We start from the raw sequence: 6,584 nt of genomic DNA, 5'->3' as shown, positions 1-6,584 counted from the left end.
AACCCAGGACCTCATACATGCAAAGCATGCGCTCTACCACTGAGCTACATCCCCTGATGTTGAAGGACTTTTCCTGTTATGTACATATAGGTGCCTTTGGTGTTAAAGGCCAACATTGCAATTTAATTCAACAAATTGTTTAGAGATATGTATGCGATTAAAGGCAAAGATTGCTTGGAGATGCTGGGGATTGAACACAGGACCTCATACATGGTCCAAAACTTTTCCTGTTGTGTAGATATATGTGCCTTTGGTGTTAATGACCAACATTGCAATTCATGCACCAAATTGGTTTACAGATATTTATGCGATTTAAACGTTTCACTTAAAGGCAAAGATTTCTTGGAGATGCTGGGGATTGAACCCAGGACCTCATACATGCAAAGCATGCGCTCTACCACTGAGCTACATCCCCTGATGTTGAAGGGCTTTTCCTGTTGTGTAGATATATGTGTCTTTGGTGTTAAAGGCCAACATTGCAATTCATTCAACAAATTGTTTCGAGATATGTATGCGATTAAAGGCAAAGATTGCTTGGAGATGCTGGGGATTGAACCCAGGACCTCATACATGCTCCAAAACTTTTCCTGTTGTGTAGATATATGTGACTTTGGTGTTAACGACCAACATCGCAATTCATGTACCAAATTGATTAGAGAAATTTAAGCGATTTAAACGTTTCACTTAAAGGGAAAGATTGCTTGGATTGCTTGGAGATGCTGACAAATCTTTTCCTGTTGTGTAGATATATGTGACTTTGGTGTTAACAACCAACATCGCAATTCATGCACCAAAATGATTAGAGAAATTTAAGCGATTTAAATGTTTCACTTAAAGGGAAAGATTGTTTGGAGATGCTGGGGATTGACCCCAGGACCTCATACATGGTCCAGAACTTTTCCTCTTGTGTAGATATATGTGTCGTCGGTGTTAAAGGCCAACATTGCAACTCATTCAACAAATTGTTTCGAGATATGTATGCGATTAAAGGCAAAGATTGCTTGGAGATGCTGGGGATTGAACCCAGGACCTCATACATGCAAAGCATGCGCTCTACCACTGAGCTACATCCCCTGATGTTGAAGTGCTTTTCCTGTTGTGTAGATATATGTGACTTTGGTGTTAATGACCAACATCGCAATTCATGCACCAAATTGATTAGAGAAATTTAAGCGATTTAAATGTTTCACTTAAAGGCAAAGATTGCTTGGAGATGCTGGGGATTGAACCCAGGACCTCATACATGGTCCAAAACTTTTCCTGTTGTGTAGATATATGTGCCTTTGGTGTTAATGACCAACATCGCAATTCATGCACCAAATTGGTTAGAGATATTTACGCGATTTAAACGTTTCACTTAAAGGCAAAGATTTCTTGGAGATGCTGGGGATTGAACCCAGGACCTCATACATGGTCCAGAACTTTTCCTGTTGTGTAGACCAACATTGCAATTCATGCACCAAATTGGTTTAGAGATATTTATGCGATTTAAATGTTTCACTTAAACGCAAAGATTTCTTGGAGATGCTGGGGATTGAACCCAGGACCTCATACATGCAAAGCATGCACTCTACCACTGAGCTACATCCCCTGATGTTGAAGGGTTTTTCCTGTTGTGTAGATATATGTGCCTTTGGTGTTAAAGGCCAACATTGCAATTCATTCAACAAATTGTTTCGAGATATGTATGCGATTAAAGGCAAAGATTGCTTGGAGATGCTGGGGATTGAACCCAGGACCTCATACATGCTCCAAAACTTTTCCTGTTGTGTAGATATATGTGACTTTGGTGTTAACGACCAACATCGCAATTCATGTACCAAATTGATTAGAGAAATTTAAGCGATTTAAACGTTTCACTTAAAGGGAAAGATTGCTTGGATTGCTTGGAGATGCTGACAAATCTTTTCCTGTTGTGTAGATATATGTGACTTTGGTGTTAACGACCAACATCGCAATTCATGCACCAAAATGATTAGAGAAATTTAAGCGATTTAAATGTTTCACTTAAAGGGAAAGATTGTTTGGAGATGCTGGGGATTGACCCCAGGACCTCATACATGCAAAGCATGCGCTCTACCACTGAGCTACATCCCCTGATATTGAAGTGCTTTGGTGTTAATGACCAACATTGCAATTCATGCACCAAATTGGTTTACAGATATTTATGCGATTTAAACGTTTCACTTAAAGGGACAGATTGTTTGGAGATGCTGGGGATTGACCCCAGGACCTCATACATGCAAAGCATGCGCTCTACCACTGAGCTACATCCCCTGATGTTGAAGTGCTTTGGTGTTAATGACCAACATTGCAATTCATGCACCAAATTGGTTTACAGATATTTATGCGATTTAAACGTTTCACTTAAAGGCAAAGATTGCTTGGAGATGCTGGGGATTGAACACAGGACCTCATACATGGTCCAGAACTTTTCCTGTTGTGTAGATATATGTGCCTTTGGTGTTAATGACCAACATCGCAATTCATGCACCAAATTGGTTAGAGATATTTACGCGATTTAAACGTTTCACTTAAAGGCAAAGATTTCTTGGAGATGCTGGGGATTGAACCCAGGACCTCATACATGCAAAGCATGCGCTCTACCACTGAGCTACATCCCCTGATGTTGAAGGACTTTTCCTGTTATGTACATATAGGTGCCTTTGGTGTTAAAGGCCAACATTGCAACTCATTTAACAAATTGTTTAGAGATATGTATGCGATTAAAGGCAAAGATTGCTTGGAGATGCTGGGGATTGAACCCAGGACCTCATACATGGTCCAAAACTTTACCTGTTGTGTAGATATATGTGACTTTGGTGTTAAAGGCCATCATTGCAATTCCTTCAACAAATTGTTTAGAGATATTTATGCGATTTAAACGTTTCACTTAAAAGAAAAGATTGCTTGGAGATGCTGGGGATTGAACCCAGGACCTCATACATGCAAAGCATGCGCTCTACCACTGAGCTACATCCCCTGATGTTGAATTGCTTTTCCTGTTGTGTAGATATATGTGCCTTTGGTGTTAATGACCAACATTGCAATTCATGCACCAAATTGGTTTACAGATATTTCTGCGATTTAAACGTTTCACTTAAAGGCAAAGATTTCTTGGAGATGCTGGGGATTGAACACAGGACCTCATACATGGTCCAGAACTTTTCCTGTTGTGTAGATATATGTGCCTTTGGTGTTAATGACCAACATCGCAATTCATGCACCAAATTGGTTAGAGATATTTACGCGATTTAAACGTTTCACTTAAAGGCAAAGATTTCTTGGAGATGCTGGGGATTGAACCCAGGACCTCATACATGCAAAGCATGCGCTCTACCACTGAGCTACATCCCCTGATGTTGAAGGACTTTTCCTGTTATGTACATATAGGTGCCTTTGGTGTTAAAGGCCAACATTGCAATTTAATTCAACAAATTGTTTAGAGATATGTATGCGATTAAAGGCAAAGATTGCTTGGAGATGCTGGGGATTGAACAAAGGACCTCATACATGGTCCAAAACTTTTACTGTTGTGTAGATATATGTGCCTTTGGTATTAATGACCAACATTGCAATTCATGTACCAAATTGATTAGAGAAATTTAAGCGATTTAAACGTTTCACTTAAAGGGAAAGATTGCTTGGATTGCTTGGAGATGCTGACAAATCTTTTCCTGTTGTGTAGATATATGTGACTTTGGTGTTAACAACCAACATCGCAATTCATGCACCAAAATGATTAGAGAAATTTAAGCAATTTAAATGTTTCACTTAAAGGCAAAGATTGCTTGGAGATGCTGGGGATTGAACAAAGGACCTCATACATGGTCCAAAACTTTTCCTGTTGTGTAGATATATGTGCCTTTGGTGTTAATGACCAACATTGCAATTCATGCACCAAATTGGTTTACAGATATTTATGCGATTTAAACGTTTCACTTAAAGGCAAAGATTGCTTGGAGATGCTGGGGATTGAACACAGGACCTCATACATGGTCCAACACTTTTCCTGTTGTGTAGACCAACATTGCAATTCATGCACCAAATTGGTTTAGAGATATTTATGCGATTTAAACGTTTCACTTAAACGCAAAGATTTCTTGGAGATGCTGGGGATTGAACCCAGGATCTCATACGTGCAAAGCATGCGCTCTACCACTGAGCTACGTCCCCTGACGTTGAAGTGCTTTTCCTGTTATGTAGATATATGTGCCTTTGGTGTTAAAGGCCAACATTGCAACTCATTTAACAAATTGTTTCGAGATATGTATGCGATTAAAGGCAAAGATTGCTTGGAGATGCTGGGGATTGAACCCAGGACCTCATACATGCGAAGCATGCGCTTTACCACTGAGCTACATCCCCTGACGCTGACAGTGTTTCCTGTTGTGTAGATATATGTGCCTTTGGTGTTAATGACCAACATTGCAATTCATGCACCAAATTGGTTAGAGATATTTACGCGATTTAAACGTTTCACTTAAAGGGAAAGATTGCTTGGAGATGCTGGGGATTGAACACAGGACCTCATAAATGGTCCAGAACTTTTCCTGTTGTGTAGACCAACATTGCAATTCATGCACCAAATTGGTTTAGAGATATTTATGCGATTTAAACGTTTCACTTAAAGGCAAAGATTTCTTGGAGATGCTGGGGATTGAACCCAGGACCTCATACATGCAAAGCATGCGCTCTACCACTGAGCTACATCCCCTGATGTTGAAGGGTTTTTCCTGTTGTGTAGATATATGTGCCTTTGGTGTTAAAGGCCAACATTGCAATTCATTCAACAAATTGTTTCGAGATATGTATGCGATTAAAGGCAAAGATTGCTTGGAGATGCTGGGGATTGAACCCAGGACCTCATACATGCTCCAAAACTTTTCCTGTTGTGTAGATATATGTGACTTTGGTGTTAACGACCAACATCGCAATTCATGTACCAAATTGATTAGAGAAATTTAAGCGATTTAAACGTTTCACTTAAAGGGAAAGATTGCTTGGATTGCTTGGAGATGCTGACAAATCTTTTCCTGTTGTGTAGATATATGTGACTTTGGTGTTAACGACCAACATCGCAATTCATGCACCAAAATGATTAGAGAAATTTAAGCGATTTAAATGTTTCACTTAAAGGGAAAGATTGTTTGGAGATGCTGGGGATTGACCCCAGGACCTCATACATGCAAAGCATGCGCTCTACCACTGAGCTACATCCCCTGATGTTGAAGTGCTTTGGTGTTAATGACCAACATTGCAATTCATGCACCAAATTGGTTTACAGATATTTATGCGATTTAAACGTTTCACTTAAAGGCAAAGATTGCTTGGAGATGCTGGGGATTGAACACAGGACCTCATACATGGTCCAGAACTTTTCCTGTTGTGTAGATATATGTGCCTTTGGTGTTAATGACCAACATCGCAATTCATGCACCAAATTGGTTAGAGATATTTACGCGATTTAAACGTTTCACTTAAAGGCAAAGATTTCTTGGAGATGCTGGGGATTGAACCCAGGACCTCATACATGCAAAGCATGCGCTCTACCACTGAGCTACATCCCCTGATGTTGAAGGACTTTTCCTGTTATGTACATATAGGTGCCTTTGGTGTTAAAGGCCAACATTGCAATTTAATTTAACAAATTGTTTAGAGATATGTATGCGATTAAAGGCAAAGATTGCTTGGAGATGCTGGGGATTGAACACAGGACCTCATACATGGTCCAAAACTTTTCCTGTTGTGTAGATATATGTGCCTTTGGTATTAATGACCAACATTGCAATTCATGCACCAAATTGGTTTACAGATATTTATGCGATTTAAACGTTTCACTTAAAGGCAAATATTTCTTGGAGATGCTGGGGATTGAACCCAGGACCTCATACATGCAAAGCATGCGCTCTACCACTGAGCTACATCCCCTGATGTTGAATGACTTTTCCTGTTTTGTAGATATATGTGCCTTTGGTGTTAAAGGCCAACATTGCAACTCATTTAACAAATTGTTTAGAGATATGTATGCGATTAAAGGCAAAGATTGCTTGGAGATGCTGGGGATTGAACCCAGGACCTCATACATGGTCCAAAACTTTACCTGTTGTGTAGATATATGTGACTTTGGTGTTAAAGGCCATCATTGCAATTCCTTCAACAAATTGTTTAGAGATATTTATGCGATTTAAACGTTTCACTTAAAAGAAAAGATTGCTTGGAGATGCTGGGGATTGAACCCAGGACCTCATACATGCGAAGCATGCGCTCTACCACTGAGCTACATCCCCTGATGTTGAAGTGCTTTTCCTGTTGTGTAGATATATGTGCCTTTGGTGTTAATGACCAACATTGCAATTCATGCACCAAATTGGTTTACAGATATTTCTGCGATTTAAACGTTTCACTTAAAGGCAAAGATTTCTTGGAGATGCTGGGGATTGAACACAGGACCTCATACATGGTCCAGAACTTTTCCTGTTGTGTAGATATATGTGCCTTTGGTGTTAATGACCAACATCGCAATTCATGCACCAAATTGGTTAGAGATATTTACGCGATTTAAACGTTTCACTTAAAGGCAA

At 39.7% G+C, this 6,584-nt stretch overlaps 16 non-coding genes across 16 annotated transcripts in view; all 16 read right to left on the bottom strand.

Annotated features, from left to right (window-relative positions):
* trnaa-ugc (transfer RNA alanine (anticodon UGC)) overlaps positions 1–54 on the bottom strand; it is a 72-nt gene extending 18 nt beyond the window's left edge. Inside the window, exon 1 of the tRNA in view lies at positions 1–54. This exon is cut by the window's left edge and continues 18 nt beyond it. This is a non-coding gene — a tRNA (tRNA-Ala).
* Positions 55–343: 289 nt separating this feature from the next.
* trnaa-ugc (transfer RNA alanine (anticodon UGC)) lies at positions 344–415 on the bottom strand. The gene has a single exon. It is a non-coding gene; the product is annotated as a tRNA-Ala (tRNA).
* A 587-nt stretch (positions 416–1,002) lies between these two features.
* Positions 1,003–1,074, bottom strand: trnaa-ugc (transfer RNA alanine (anticodon UGC)). Its single transcript has one exon. It is a non-coding gene; the product is annotated as a tRNA-Ala (tRNA).
* Positions 1,075–1,519: 445 nt separating this feature from the next.
* On the bottom strand, positions 1,520–1,591 carry trnaa-ugc (transfer RNA alanine (anticodon UGC)). The gene has a single exon. It is a non-coding gene; the product is annotated as a tRNA-Ala (tRNA).
* Positions 1,592–2,025: 434 nt separating this feature from the next.
* Positions 2,026–2,097, bottom strand: trnaa-ugc (transfer RNA alanine (anticodon UGC)). Its single transcript has one exon. It is a non-coding gene; the product is annotated as a tRNA-Ala (tRNA).
* Positions 2,098–2,205: 108 nt separating this feature from the next.
* trnaa-ugc (transfer RNA alanine (anticodon UGC)) lies at positions 2,206–2,277 on the bottom strand. The gene has a single exon. It is a non-coding gene; the product is annotated as a tRNA-Ala (tRNA).
* Positions 2,278–2,552: 275 nt separating this feature from the next.
* trnaa-ugc (transfer RNA alanine (anticodon UGC)) lies at positions 2,553–2,624 on the bottom strand. The gene has a single exon. It is a non-coding gene; the product is annotated as a tRNA-Ala (tRNA).
* A 287-nt stretch (positions 2,625–2,911) lies between these two features.
* On the bottom strand, positions 2,912–2,983 carry trnaa-ugc (transfer RNA alanine (anticodon UGC)). Its single transcript has one exon. It is a non-coding gene; the product is annotated as a tRNA-Ala (tRNA).
* Positions 2,984–3,285: 302 nt separating this feature from the next.
* Positions 3,286–3,357, bottom strand: trnaa-ugc (transfer RNA alanine (anticodon UGC)). The gene has a single exon. It is a non-coding gene; the product is annotated as a tRNA-Ala (tRNA).
* Positions 3,358–4,104: 747 nt separating this feature from the next.
* Positions 4,105–4,176, bottom strand: trnaa-ugc (transfer RNA alanine (anticodon UGC)). Its single transcript has one exon. It is a non-coding gene; the product is annotated as a tRNA-Ala (tRNA).
* Positions 4,177–4,296: 120 nt separating this feature from the next.
* On the bottom strand, positions 4,297–4,368 carry trnaa-cgc (transfer RNA alanine (anticodon CGC)). Its single transcript has one exon. It is a non-coding gene; the product is annotated as a tRNA-Ala (tRNA).
* Positions 4,369–4,645: 277 nt separating this feature from the next.
* trnaa-ugc (transfer RNA alanine (anticodon UGC)) lies at positions 4,646–4,717 on the bottom strand. The gene has a single exon. It is a non-coding gene; the product is annotated as a tRNA-Ala (tRNA).
* Positions 4,718–5,151: 434 nt separating this feature from the next.
* trnaa-ugc (transfer RNA alanine (anticodon UGC)) lies at positions 5,152–5,223 on the bottom strand. Its single transcript has one exon. It is a non-coding gene; the product is annotated as a tRNA-Ala (tRNA).
* Positions 5,224–5,498: 275 nt separating this feature from the next.
* On the bottom strand, positions 5,499–5,570 carry trnaa-ugc (transfer RNA alanine (anticodon UGC)). The gene has a single exon. It is a non-coding gene; the product is annotated as a tRNA-Ala (tRNA).
* Positions 5,571–5,859: 289 nt separating this feature from the next.
* On the bottom strand, positions 5,860–5,931 carry trnaa-ugc (transfer RNA alanine (anticodon UGC)). Its single transcript has one exon. It is a non-coding gene; the product is annotated as a tRNA-Ala (tRNA).
* Positions 5,932–6,218: 287 nt separating this feature from the next.
* trnaa-cgc (transfer RNA alanine (anticodon CGC)) lies at positions 6,219–6,290 on the bottom strand. The gene has a single exon. It is a non-coding gene; the product is annotated as a tRNA-Ala (tRNA).
* Between the last annotated feature and the right edge of the window lie 294 nt (positions 6,291–6,584).

Source organism: Ctenopharyngodon idella, chromosome 6 (genome assembly GCF_019924925.1).
Source record: "Ctenopharyngodon idella isolate HZGC_01 chromosome 6, HZGC01, whole genome shotgun sequence".
NCBI lineage: Eukaryota > Metazoa > Chordata > Actinopteri > Cypriniformes > Xenocyprididae > Ctenopharyngodon > Ctenopharyngodon idella.
Note: the sequence above shows the minus strand (reverse complement) of the source record. Positions and strands in the feature narration are given on the sequence as shown.